Below are 15,483 nucleotides of genomic sequence, written 5' to 3'. Positions count from 1 at the left end.
TTGGATTTCTCCTTGGGCTACAAGGTGGATACACAAAATTTCCTTGCTTCTTGTGTTTGTGGGACAGCAGGGCAAGAACAGAGCATTGGATAAAAAAAGATTGGCCTGTGCGCAGTGAGTTGATTCCTGGCTTTCTCAATGTTTTGGCTCCTCCTTTGGTCGACCCTTCAAAAATTGTGTTTCCTCCTCTTCACATAAAGCTTGGCATCATGAAACAGTTTGTGAAGGCTCTTGAGAAAGATGGCGACTGTTTCAAATATATTTGCAGGAAATTTCCAGGTCTAACCACAGGAAAATTAAGAGCTGGAATTTTTGATGGACCCCAGATTCGAAAGTTAATGAATGATGTGACTTTCTGTAATTTTATGAATCCAACAGAATTGAGGGCTCAGACGGCGTTTACAAATGTAGTAAAATTCTTTTTGGGAAAAACGAAGGCGCCCAACTACAAAGAGCTTGTTGAAACACTACTTACAAGTCTCCGTCAACTGGGTGAAAATATGAGCATCAAGTTACATTTTTTGCACAGCCATCTTGCCCGTTTTCCAGAAAATCTAGGTGATGTGAGCGATGAGCAAGGGGAGCGCTTCCATCAAGATATCAGCGATATGGAAGTTCGCTATCAAGGTCGTTGGGATTCCACCATGCTTGCAGACTACTGTTGGTCTATCAAGCGCGATGATGCCGAGGCCTCTCATTCTAGAAAATCAGTAAAACGTCAATTTATAGCTGATGACATCTATTAGATAGCATTTATTACAACTTCCAGCTTTAATTGTGAATATTTTGGTGAGATTCCATGGATATGTTCAATTAAATTACAGAAAAATGTTGTTTCTTCAATTTGCCTATCTTTATTGTGGCTATCGGCATCCTGCAAAGAGCGATATACCATAGAGGAAAAACTAGACCTGATCGAGAAAAAGTAACAGCATTTCTGAAATCAGCGCCCTCAAATGTGCTAAAAACGTTTAAAACATCTTAGGCACCATGAAAAAAATTTTTTTTTGTTGGCCAGTGTAATGAATAAAACACTTTGCAAAATCGTCATTGCGTGGGTACTCGGTGTTGCTTTGAATTAAATATACTGATTAAATAAATCGGCAATAATAGCATTTCTACATAGTCAAAATAATATTTCAGCCTAAAATATTTGAAAATTTCCATAGAATACATTATTTACCTGTCTTACTTTATCTGGTTTGACGTTTCTAAACGTAAAAAAATGGCTTTGGGGCGCTTGAATTGAACAAATGTGATGGGCGCAGAAAGAAAAAACACCACAGCTGAAAGATTTCTCATGTTTATCGTTTCCGTCTGTTAGCGACAGTCGTAGGTGACAGTCGTAACTCTTACTTCGAAATTAATGTTAATAAATTTGATCTTGCGTTTTCATGCGCCGTGATTTGAATTATTGAAAAAAAATTGTGTAGTAGGTTTTAAGAGAAGGCCTTAAATTAGCGTATAACAGTCCTTTTATGACTATTATTGAATTGTAAAGTAGGTCAACCTATCGTTCAAAATAGCGGGATGCCGACTTTCATAGTCAATTTGTGTAATCTTTCAAAAAAAAATTGGATGAAGAAACATGATGTCAATCCATATCGATGACCAGGGATGTTATTTAGCACATGCTTTGTACAAAGGACCACCTCTCCGGCTTTGGCCGGTAGTAACTAATATCGATTGCTGTGTGTATTAATCGCTGTCTGTTGGATGGAAGGAGTAACAAAAATGTGTGAGGCATTGCTGTTCACGGAAAGGAGTACTGTTCGCAACTGACACGGTTGGTTTGATTGCACAAAGTTTTGTTCGCGACAGGTGTGCTTAGCAGGTGTCCTTTGTTACCGATCAATTCGCTTGTTTTAAACAAGGGTTTAAAGGAGAAACACGGTTAATAGAAAGGCACCTCTTTATTTCGCAATATTAACCAAAGAACCGCTTTTTCGAGTATCTACACTGTTTAAAAAGAATTTAAACAGAAACTAGGGCACCTAACTTGCTAAAATCGGCAAAAGCATATTCGCACTTTTTTTCAACTACGAAGCACTTTCGCACTCATAATTTCCTTAGAGTTAACACCGTATAACACCATAATAAGAAATTTTGATTAGGTAATAATCATTGGACGGTCGAGAAAGTGTGTGTTTAAGGATGCCGATATATAAATTCTGTGAGGACTGGACCCAAATAGTTTTGAATTTTTGTATGTGGATCTTCGGTGAAAATAGTTGAGTAGCTCTGTCCTAAAGTACCACTGAGATCACTGATGACACACTTTTTTATACAACCACGAATTTCCCTATAATTTGCATTTACGTGGTTTTTAAATTATAGGTGAATTTCAATAAGCAAAATATATAAAGTTACAACATATTTTATCTAATAAAAAAATATTCTTTTCTTTTATTCGCGAACTTTTCAAAGTTATTTGCTATTATACTGTATATATACTACGTTGTCGAGTTTAAGGAAATGTTAGGTATATTCATAACATAAGGTGATTATTAGTCACTACTCAGCTACATTCAAAAGGCGGTAGACATAAACGGTAAAGTGTTGAAGGTACCGACTAGGTATATTTCATATGTTAGTATTCTAGATATAAACTCTGCATAAGTTACAATTTAATTAGTATATATGTATATGTCAAAAAATATTTAAACTTCATCTGCTGTGTACCAGTATATCATAATCCTAATTGTTCATTAAAACACATAAAAACACAAATATTTGAAAAGGTATGGTTTTTAATAGACTAATACTCAAAAATCTGAATTCGGGTAAATTGAAAATGGTTCGAAAATATAAATTAAATTCCGATTCCGAATCGGACAATAAAATTATTTGTAATAAGCATTAAGGTGGACGAAATAATTTAAATAACAAGTTCACTCGAACAATGTGTATTTGTCAGCAGAACCTTCTATCTCTAACTTAAAATCATTTATAAACCAATATGTTTGTTGTGTTTATTCACAATATTCTTTCAAGATAAACTCAATCTACGCCCTGACCTGGAATACCTTGTGCGACTTATAAATTCGTACCTGTTCTCACTTCCTTATGCACATTAAAATAATTTCTTTGGATTATCTTATAATTTTAATGAATTTCTGCAGCAAGAAACGTTTCATTTCGACATTCTGGCACGGCTTATTTTATATTTACTTAAGACTCGCAACAATTCTTTAATCGCTCGATTTCTACCTTTTAATATGGTTTCGACCTCGCAACCAAATGGCTTTACATTCCATAACTCAAACCTATAGACAGTGTTTTGATATGTAAGGCCGATGAAAATTCTTTTTTCAAAACTCCAAGCAATTGCAGGATTCTTACTTGGTTAGTCATAATAATTTGTCTATGACATGAAAGGTAAGGTGATCATTAGGTGTAAGGTAAGGTAAAATAGATTTAGCATGGTTTAGGTTATTTATGCATCAAAACTTGTATACTCCACGCTTGGTATATATATAGTAAAAATATATCACCTACAGGGAAGTTGATTAAGACGTGGGAGCCTTCGTGTTGTCATCAAATTGTTACAGGCTAATATTTGAGTTTACTTTCCGGTCGTTGCTAATATACATAAACCGACAACACAGTTGCTGATGCATCATCGGCACAGTTTTGAAGACAATAAGTTATAGTAGGGAATACAGAATTACCGTAAGCACAGTCACCTAATCAAGGTAGCCGCTGACAGGTAGACTGAATGGCCAATTTCGCCGTTATCCTGTCCATTCTGGGCAAAGTCATGAATATGTATATATATATTTTTTCAATTTTGCTCTAACGTTGTTGTGCCCGTTTGCCTGCATGGATGGCTAATAAAAAACGATTTGATTGATTGATTGAATTATTCGTGATTATGATTATTTTTTTATTTTTTTTAAGTTTTTATTTGTGATAATTTTGATACTTTAAGAAATCATATAGCACGGATAATATTTTTTTAAGATGCAAAGAAATTTCAAAATAACGTAACACACGCATTTGATAGCAGATTTTGTGGTATTAACCATGATAACAAGTAACCTATTTTAAAAGATTCAAATCCGGTTTACTAAGACAATTCAGGAAAATGTAAAATGCCATAAAGGGGCTAGATCCTCAGCTCTAGCTCCTTAAAGGCGGCAACACGGCTTTCGCCACCAACCCAATCAATGTATGTCGCGGAACATTTATATATATATATATATGACTTACCATATTCATTGTCGACGGTGTTGGTAATCGAGCAGTAGATTGCGTTTGAGTGGAGTTGTAGCCCATTATACGTTCATCGAAGAAAAATATCAGTGGTCAACTGTATTTCACTAAGTAGCCTATGTGTTTCAGATAATAAAGAAATGTTGTCTTTCAATCGTGGGTTTACATTATCAAAATAGTGTATTTATCAATCAAAATCATATTAAAATTAAATGCATATCTAGGACAAAGAAATATTTTACATGCATACTTGATTATAATTTGACGCCACGATTTAAATCAGATGCTAACCACAAGTGTTTATGTGTTATACGGCTACGATAAATTTAGCTTTCAATAACGCACCCAGAATAATAGTAGATTTTCAAATCGTATATATTGCACACCGTCTTCGAGGTTATATTTATGATTTTATCATTGGCACGTTAGAATATACCTCACCTGAGGATTGAAATGAAAGATACCAGTTATCTATCCAAAGTGGTGTGCTCTGTTGCAAATAAGCTATGAATAAACACGCAAGCAAATCTATCAATATCGCGCTGGGTAGGAAATGAGGCTTTTCCCATTTTCGATATCTGTCTTTTTTATTCGGATATATTTGTACATGTATCATGTGTATGGTGTTAGTTTATTTTAATTTTTTTTTTACAAATCCAAATAGACGAATAGAATTAAATAGCAATTTGAAAAGACTTTTCCAATGGTTCTGGAAAAATTCGACATGAATACAATTCAGCAGCACTAAAGTGGTACTCTGTCCACCATTTCATATAAAACTTGTTTTTGCATCTGGTTGGTACGCTTGCACAGAAAATCATTTGCAAATTGTCATTTGCTAACGGGCCAGTTGCTTTGGAAATTTTCAGTGGTTAAAGATTCTATTTTTGCTAGAAGGCTATTACTTTTATTTGTTTCTTAGTTTTCTCTGATATCTGATATTTCATCCAAATTGCGCTGTATAATTTTAATTACGGGAACACGCTTTTATGACATCGGGACGACTGGTACAGTTAGTTTAATCCTAATGTGAAAGATTTCATACCCGTACTATGCCATTTTGGATTCCATGTCCATATATATTTGGGCATCGCTCTCTCGTTCTTGGGTTGCAACTGCTTCTGATGACCTCCAAAGGTCGTATCGTTGCCTCCCAGTCATGTACCGAAAACATTTGTTTATTTGTTATGTATAAATGTATGTATGTATGTATATATTGTTTTCTTGGTTTGACAAAATGAAATAAACTCTCTCTCTCTCTCTTTCCTGTTGATAGTGTAATGGCCGCATTGGGACAGATGACGTGACACCGCTGTGGGTTATATTTAAATAAATGAAAAAAAAACTATATATATGGTTTGAATTCAAATAGTTTGTTTACTTTGGAATAACAATCAGTCACTTTTATTTGATGATTAAAAGACGTTGCACTTTTGTAACTGGCATTTAGTACATTCAGGAACCCATTGCTTTAAACTTTTTAAGATCCCTTTGTATTCGATTCGTTCTTGATTGACTGTCGAGGCTGAAAATGCTATTAACGCTGATGTTGGGACCAATTGAATTAATTTGAAAGCGAGATACTGAGTCCGCGACAGTATTAGGTGAGGCCTTCAAATGACTAAGGTCATCAGCAATGTTCCCTCTAATTTTTTGTAGTATGTGTGCGCAGAAATTTTGGTGTGTGCGCACTTTTTTGGGAATGACTAATATTTGTGCAAAACCAATGAAGAAATTTTGGTGTTCTAACCGGGTAAATAACAACAAACTTTCTCAACTTGCCAACCGAGCGCATTGTTACATTACATCGAAATACGTCTGTGCGCAGTAAATCTATGCGTGTGCGCAGCCTCTGAAATCTGTGTGCGCGCGCACACGCGCACACCTTAGAGGGAACACTGGTCATCAGTATACTCGGAATTTACGGTAACTTCAGATGCCGTGCGTGTCTAGAAACAAATCGTTTGGTTGAAATTTTTTATGGCTCTAACAAGAGCATCGTTCTCTATGTTACAAGTTGAAATTTCCGCTGTTTTGGCTGTGTGCTAAAATGAATTATTGCAGTGTACGCTGCTAAAAGCTCAAGATCAAATGTTGAGTTTGTTCATCTCTTTCGACTGTGTGCTAAAATGACTTATGCCGTGTACGCTGCTAAAAGCTCAAGATCAAATGCGAAGTAGTTGCTTGTCCTATATTGAATGATTTTGAAAAAGAGGTGAACAGTATGATTTGAATGGACAAGCATTATTCCAGATGCTAGTTCTGAATTAATCCTTTGGAACGACTGACGCGTGTTCTTGCTCTGACAAAATAGTAGGGTTACTGGTTCAAAAATCCCTCAAAGCAGATGAAAGCAGCCTTGATGATATGCTTTCGAAAGGTCGCATTTGCCAAAATATTGTCAACCATGAAATTTATTATAATAGTGAAGTTTACGACGTCGTAGCAACTCAGCATAGCAGTAAAGCAGTTTTTCAATTCTAGTCGATTCCGCGGAGTTGTGATAGTTTCATATATTGAAAGAGTTAGAACTTGTTGACCCTACCATGTTATTGGTGTATCGTTGGTCGAGAACGTTACAACTTTCAAATGTGGGGGATCAAAGAAACTGTTGCTCTTGTATCAAAAGGAAATTTTCGACCGCCTTTTCTATCAAATAGCTAGAGAACGTTTGTGTTGGAAGAACTGGAATCAAATTTACGAACTGAATTTATATGTCGCTGTGATGGTCTTTACTACGCCCTAGGCAGAAAAAATAACCTCGTTTGCAAAAGGTAACGGGCTGGACGCAGTCGCCTGCTGAATTCCCATAACGCTGATAGTACCAGCAGGACGTTGTAGCATTGGATAAAGATTGATGCTTGGAGTGATTGACTTTGTTATTACTGCCACTCCCATAGGAGAATTGATGAGTTTGTGCATTGGGCGACGACGGATTCATAAAATTCATGCGCTGTCCGTTTCTGTTACGTACGGCATGCTGGGTTAAAGCATTAGAACCGACAGAAGTAGGGGGCGTCTTTGCAAGCAAATGTGTCGAATTTTGTTTTATACATTCAATTTCTATTCGAAGATAACTTTGACATGATTGAGATAACTTTGACATTGAAAGAATGAATATTGTTTTCAATACAACAGTCAGGGTTTGACATATTGTTGTGATTAAGAATACTATTGTAAAGGTCTTCTGGCGAACTTACTAGCAGCACTAATAACCCATTTAACAACGGTATTAAACTGTATATAACCCCCATTCCAAATTGGGTGCAAAAGTACTAGATAGAAAGATTTGATGGTAACTATGGGGAGTATTCCAAACACTGCACGGTATATCGAACGAACACTGAAATTGGTGAATATTCAATATAGTATGCGTCTGAATATTCATTCGTATCGTTAATAGTTATGAGTGTCTAGTAATATATATAGGCCAAACAATCTAATTTTGGGCCGTGGCATTAGTTTGTTTAGATATCGGTTTCAACAGCAACATCTGAGCATTGAGAAATACCTAGAGGCAGGGGCGGATTAAGCCTCTTTGGTTCCCTAAGCACTGAAGACTTTGGTGCCCCCTCATGTGTAATTTAATTACAAAAACAATAAACCACATAGGTGTATTATCCATTGAGAATAATCAAAACCAACAGTAAATAAAAAAACTTTTACGAACATTTTTAGGTTTTTTAACTGTTATATATAGCCGATATATATATCGGCCGTTTACTGCAGATATTATAAATATGCAAACACGCAATATCGGGCCAATATATCGGTCGAGCTCTAATACTGAGGGAGTGTGACAATAAAGATTCATGCCTCCAGTCTCAACGTGAATCGTAATATCAAAGGATACAAGTCACAACTGTAGTTTGAAATTTTACCGGTACCTGTGGGTGGCGTTCGTTTAAAAGAAGATATATAAAGCCTTCAGTTATTTTAAAGTTAATTCCCGAGAATTACCGATGTATTTTGCGCATCTCGCGTTTAATGTCGCTTCAAATTATATTCTTTCGGGACAGATATTACTTGAAATCAAACCAGACACTGCGTGATGGTCAAGGAAATACATTTCCGCCGTGTTCTCATATGTCACCTTTCTTGCGACACTCATTTTATTAAGAATTGTTATATTGAGTAATTTAAAAACAAGCAGCGTGAGCAAGCTTATTGACATCGTCAAATACCAACCAAGTCAGTCTAAGTTGGATTTTGGGATCTACCTAAAAAAACTGGAATACGCGGCGTTAAGTCGGCTCCGCGTTTCGTCACTACTGTCACATGGCCGACGCGAGTGTTTTTACTAAAATAAAGGCACAAAGCGTTAGAAAAAGGGTTTGAATTTCGGAATCCCAACCCCATCTAAAAAAAAAACTCAAAAACTTCACTCCATTAGATACAAATATACGCTGAAATTGTTCTGTGAGCCGCACGGAATGTATCAGCATGACAGAGTTCGGACCACCCTGGTCTACCTTATCAAGAAACTCCCGACTTTGCTGACCAATATATCGTTGAAATGCGATCGTGGAACCGCCACATAGTGTAAATAGTGCATTGGTCCAATTGTTAAATTGAATAGAAATTTTTTCAAAATAAAAATGCAGCAACAAGGTGAATACTAGAAAGAAAAAACAACAACAATTTAAGAAGGCCCATTTCGTGTCCAATAAATAAGCTTCAGTGTTCATTTTTAGTAAAGAAGATTAATATAATACTTGAAGACGAAAAATAAGCGAACGGTGAACTCGCGGTTAATAAATACCGATAAACTATATAAAATTCTGCTCCACGGTTTCAGTTTTGAGACCTTATTTTACACACTTTGGAGTTATTTCATTTTATATGATTATGGCATCATTTATTTTGTGCTGATAAAGTTCTATAGTTTTATTTTATTTAATGCGCTCGATGTTTCCTGAAGCGGTTACTTAACAAATAAGATCTTCGCCCAAGTTCCTAAACTTGCGGTTGTATGCAAAGTAAAAGTTAATTTGTTTCCTGCACTTGTTACACTTCAAAAATTACTTTCAAATTTATTACAATCAACAGTCAGGATAAATGTTGAATAATCCGATGCAAACACGATCTTCGTGTTGCCATTTTCATAAGACTCAGCTGTGATAATAAACACATAAATTAAACAAATGTTACAAGTGGTCACAGTCGAAAGTAATTGTTTACTTACAGTATACAAATATTGAGGGGATTAGATCATAAACAAAAGAGCTATGCTGAAATATATAGACATGTTACGCTGAAATTCACTGTTGTACGGTACGTTAACTTACCAGCAGGCTTGACCACGGAACCCGTTCGTTGATCAAGTGATCGATATATGTTTGCGGAAACGCCACATGGTGGCAAATTCTGATGACGTCATAGCTCAAAATAAAAACGAATCTCATTAAGCTCACGGGAATATTTGAAATTAATTAATTTGAAATTTATAGCCTTCTAGAAAAAAATTTCATCTTCAACTACTGAAAATTTCAAAGCAATTGGTCCAGTAATCAAAGAGAAACGCGACTTTTTAAGAACGTGTCAAAGAACAAGAACAGGAACAATAAGAACAACGACTATATTGCGGAAACTGGCTGTAATCCAATCACAATGTTTGGTTGCATTAAAAAGTACTCCTATTATAGCGTTACAATCCCAGTGTAACGAAATGCCTTTGCATATTATAGAAAATGTCTACATTACAAATGCAGAATGATTCCTCATGACAGCGAAATTACAGCACAATTATTCAAACAGACGTGGGAAGAATATTTCCCTGACAAACCGTCATTTGCAACGTTTATTATGAAAACAACCAACAGCTTTTTTACCGACTTCTCTGTTGCAAAAGATTTCAATTTCAAGATTCCTCCCTTGATACATCGTTAACGATTTATGATACAACATGTTCACCTACAATACTTCAAACGTCATCTCCTGACCATGTAAACGAAAACTTTCGAGGCTATGTACAAATATTTACTGACGGTTCGAAAAATCCATTTGGCGTGAGTGCTGCATAATATGTGCCTCAAGCGAAAGTAGAGAAAAACTGAAATTATATCATAAAAAGTATTAATATTCCGTGCCAAAAAAATTTGGGAAGCGCTGGCTTCGGGTAGGGATGGTGGGAGGAAGCCGCCAGCAATCCTCTGGTACTAAATTATCCCCTACTGGATTTGAACCTGCGAATCCCAGCGGGGTAATCTAAGGTTAGAAATCAAGCGTAGTCCTAAGGCTTAGCACGATGCGCCACTCATTGCGAACGTAGTCAACTGCAGTGCACTGGCTGACATAGATACTAAACACATTAATATACGTCTATACCCTTACGCTGGATGACGAAATTTCAGGATTGTTCTTTATGGCCGTACATACCTGTATCATGATCGCCTTTTACCAAGAGGTCAACTGTAGAGACAGACTCAAAGTGCTTCATACAGAACTAGAGTCTCCGCGAACTATTCGTTTACTCAAAATGACATTCATAAAATTAAGAAGCAGCAAATACATCCGAGGTATTAAATAGAGTAATTTCAAATCACTCATTAATATTGATCGGTAAGTAACAAATTGTTTTTGTCACGTCCTTATTGCTGGGCTCCGTAAATAACAGTATACCTCTTCACGAGCTTCATAACACCAAATATGTGAATCAGTCGTTGTCGTCGGTATGCACTTGTCTTGAGCAGTCAATTACCGTATTTACTTCACATAGAACCGTAATTAATGCTGTTGCTGATGTTATATGTTTTTGCCGTTTGGTTTGGGCGGAGAAATTACTTTTAGAGTAGGCATCGAAACAACGTCACATTGTGACTCCACTTTTAAGGACATCGCCGGCACGTTATTGTATGAAAACATTCTTGGCTGCGAAAGTCAATGAGCTAAGATTTGTACGTCAATTTAGAGAATGCATTGATATAACGCTAAACACGCCGTTATTCTTTCATTGAGTGGAAGGAAGGTTACATTTTTGATGACATCCACGTGCGCGTTTACTCGACAAACAAAACAGACAAATATAATGGAAATGCTGGATTCTTTGTACTAAGCTCCCGTCACTGATGAACACAATGTGAGATCTGAGATAAACGGTTCCATTACATTTGAACCCGTGTACATTTGAACCATGTACATCTGAACCCACGACAATTGCACCTGCGTACTATTGCACTTATGGAAGTTCTTTTGTTTTACGGATATTTGAACCCATACTAACCCTAACCCATGGGTTTTAGCACCCGCATATAAATTGAACCCGCGGATATACACATGGGTTCAAATGTACGGTCACCGAGATAAACACCCCTGAAAATATTATGAACTAGGTATTATGCGATCCGAAAATGTATGAAGCAAATCCCAACCGTCATCTTCATTCTGCAACTTTGAGATCACGCGTTAGAAGCGTGATTGATTGTAACGGCAACCTGGAGTAATTAAAGTAATCAGTTAAAAATATTTGATTACAACAATCAGTTAGCTTTTTTCTTCAAATATTTGTGCGCGGGAAGCCACAAGCGACATCGCAGTCACAAATGTTCGTCGTAGGATAAGGTTTGATTTTGGTAGGATGTATGGATAAGCTGACTGTTGGGTTATGACAGCGAGTTCGAAACAATATTCAGGTGAGCTAAATGTTCTTTATACTTATTGTTTTCATTGCTATTCTATTGCTTTCATTTTTTTATTGTATAAGTGGTAAATTAGAGGTTTTCGGGCCTATACGAATTGGAATTATTAACCTAATACAGAAGTCTAGATTGGTGGGTGATTCTCTTTTGCATCGAACTCACTAACATCGGGTTCCATCGTTTCCTCACAACTGGTCGAACTTAAAAGCTATATGGCAATACATAGACTTATCATATTAGGAAACTTAAACGTAATATACTGATCTACGTCACTACGTAAGCTGCATTCAACAGGACAAGATTTACATGAATGTAATGCATAACTTTTAAAACTTTCGCAAATGTAGCGCAAAATCAATGGTTTATTAGAGATTCTCCGTAGCCTTTTCAGTTTCCAATTTTATTGTGTATAGGGTGCACCGATAGTATTCGTACCAAGATGGCGCACAACCTGAAAACAGTATGTGAACCTGGTTAGGGTTCAGGTTGTGGCGCCGTCTTGGTACGAATACTACCGGATCGCCGTGTATAGATTGGATCTTTGTACAAAGACCCTATCAACGTTCAAAATAAGAGAATTAATAATTATCCAGTTTAAGTTAGGAATGCAGATTGCGTTGGAAATTCAAATGTTTTAAATCATTCGTAACCCCAAATTGATAATTACTAATATGTCATTTTAAAACGTGGCGGGAGCTTTGTGCAAAAGATCCGATAGATTCAGTCCCGCTGTTCATTGAATATGCTAACTACAGTTCTGCGACAGTTTATTTATCAATATTTTAACTTTTTTTAAGATGCAAAACTATTAAAGGTTAGAGATTCAAAGGCACAAAGTAACAAACGAGGAATAATACAAGTAATTATCATTTAAACATTTTATTTGAATTTCGACGCCTATTTTATTCCTGTACACCACTGTTTTCGTTTAGAATGCTAAACAATTGGATGCGAGCGCACCGCGTCTCGGGTCTTGCGATCAAAGTCGGCATAGTCATGCCACTTATTTGATCGCGTGTTTTCCCTCGAAATTGTAAGTTTTATATTTTCACAAGTTTTAATAATTGTCTTTCGAATCAAAATTCCAAAAAAGTAAGACCCACGTTCACGTACAAAATGTTAAATAGTTCGATGCAAGCCAACATTGTTACGCTGCTTATTTGATCCTGTTCATCCTATCGAAATTTAAGATTTAGATTCTGTACAAGTTTTAATAATTGTGTTTTAAAGCAGAAGTCCGAAATAGTACTATAAATATAGTACCTTGTATCAAATTGGTGTACTATTTGCGACCCCTAAAATTCGTTGCTCGCTTCTCTGCTGGATAGTAATCTCCAGTTTGCGATCCCATCGTGAACAATGTGATAATTCTACAAGTTACTGATCAGAGGTGATTAGTCATATACTCCATGAAACAGTTATAAAAGTTCATTGGGTGTTTTACTGTTATTGTATTATTTGCAACTCGTGCAGTTTGAAAACTACACCTGATATGTTTTAAATATTAAGCTGAATTTATGAAATTGAATGATTACATATACCTGTAACTGTAGAGTCGATGAAAAGCAATTTCTATGGTAATCTATAATATTTGAAATTTAATGGCAATCGCTGAATAAATTTTATTCGTCTAAATTTTCTTAGTTCTGTGTATTTAAAAAAAAATCGGAGAAAAGTTTGGCTTTTATGAAATCGAATGTCGAAATTTATCCGTTACGTATTTTATTGAAACTAACGTCTATTTTTTGCTTTGCATTGTCTCTGTCAAATAGCATTTGTCTGAATTAACTACCTAATGACATAGTTGGCTCAACGAAATTTAGTTTAATTCAAATTTAGAATTGGCTTGCACAAAATCATGACATATATATTGATTTTCAGCTTTTTAAAACACTGCTTGAAAGTTGACAGGACAATTTATTATTGTACCAAAAGAAATTCGTCAAGTGCCAGCTTTTCATCACTGAGTGAGATGGAGGCCTAACAAGTCTGAAGAGCAAGTATGTAACCAAATCATTTGGAATCTTTTCAATTTAGATGTCTGTAGTATAAATAAATGATATATTGTATTTTTTTCGGGAAATCTACATACAAATATTAATTTCAATATATTGAGTATAAGCTCAGTTTTGGTTTGTGTGTCAAATAACATTTTCTAAAAATTACAACCTCAAAATTTCATCATAACATGATTCGCACAACTACCGTTTTATTCTGGCTGTTGAGTCGGTCCAGTGAATAAGGCTAGGGCCATGTTTTTTTCAGAAATAAAAATTAAGCTTTTTTTCGTTCCCGCCCAATAGTCGAGATACAAGAATGCATTAAATTGATTTTATTTTTGTCAGTTTGGGCACCAATGCGCGCTCATAATTGTTTATGGCAAAATATGTTAAACCAAACCATGCTCATTTCGTAGAATCGCGGAAATAAATATTCTGTCCTACGAATTAACTGTAGCAATATCCGGTGAATAATGGCATAGTCGGTACAGCGCAGGGGCTAACTGCTGTGTTGTCCCATCTGCTGTCGTTTCCTTTAATCGTCCAAACCGAAAGGCGAATCACTATGTTGTAATGTCAGTCTATTTAAAGGGTATTAGGCCAGCATAAATAAAAGGGTAATAGGTAACCGCAATAGGGTGTCACGTTGTGATTACGACAAACAGTGAAATTTTTTCATAGTGATACTTTTAGTTCAGCAGTGTATATCTGCAGAGATACTTGAAGAATTTGAACTATGCCTCGTTAAGTGCAATTCGGTTAAAACACAACACCAACTTAATAACCATGCGAATATTAAAACCTATTTTTTAACTTGTTGTTTATTATAGGGTGCCTATATATACTAATATGTCTGACATGTTTGGAAACGTAGTCCTGGCCTTTTTCATTAATCTGATGATCGTTTTTGCCACAAATGGTAGTTGACACTAACTATATAAAGTAATCGGGCTAATTTTTTAAATGTAACTGTAGCTCATTGTGACCTGTACGTGGTAGTTCACAGTTGATATTCATGCCAATGATGTTTCCAACTAGTTCAAACTGGAGTCGCCCAAAATTTCCAATAATGATATTATAAGAGTGAGTCATACTATGTGAATTAAGATATCCGTTAATCTTACACCTTAAAGAACTCGTGTTTCAACTAAAATTTCCAAAAACGATACTGTATAAATTATATTCAACCAAGTGTAAACTCCATTTTGATTCTTATCCCCTTGCTAAAAGTCCTAAGTTATCATACCAGCCATGTTCATAACTATTTAAAAATAGAGACATAGAAATATGCGTCATATTTCCCTATTGTTAGTGCGGGTCACGTCATGTTATGCCTAATCATGTGTATTAAGAATAGCTTAATTAATGTAAACTCTTCTATATAATTTTTACTGAATGGTCTCTTTCATATATGGCACTCATCGTCAATATAAGGTTTGGTAAGGTTAAGGTTTGGCCCCTTTGGTACTAGTTAACCATGACATTCGTGTTCACATGTGTTTCGAACTAAAATCGCATTAAGTTTCCAATAATATAATATGATATAATATAATATAATATGAGTGGGTAGAATGTGTCCCAAACTAAAATTTCGAAGGTTACTATATATATACATGAGATCCCACCAATTG

The 15,483-nt window shown here is 35.7% G+C and overlaps 1 long non-coding RNA gene across 1 annotated transcript; it reads left to right on the top strand.

Moving 5' to 3' along the window:
- Window positions 1–11,739: 11,739 nt before the first annotated feature.
- Window positions 11,740–13,846, top strand: LOC144425753 (uncharacterized). The gene is made up of 3 exons (XR_013477631.1): window positions 11,740–11,846; window positions 12,650–12,711; window positions 13,734–13,846. It is a non-coding gene; the product is annotated as an uncharacterized LOC144425753 (long non-coding RNA).
- The last annotated feature ends 1,637 nt before the right edge of the window (window positions 13,847–15,483 follow it).

Source organism: Styela clava, chromosome 8 (genome assembly GCF_964204865.1).
Source record: "Styela clava chromosome 8, kaStyClav1.hap1.2, whole genome shotgun sequence".
NCBI classification, from domain to species: Eukaryota; Metazoa; Chordata; class Ascidiacea; order Stolidobranchia; family Styelidae; genus Styela; species Styela clava.
The sequence above is the reverse complement of the archived record's forward strand: the minus strand, read 5'-3'. Positions and strand labels throughout refer to the sequence as shown.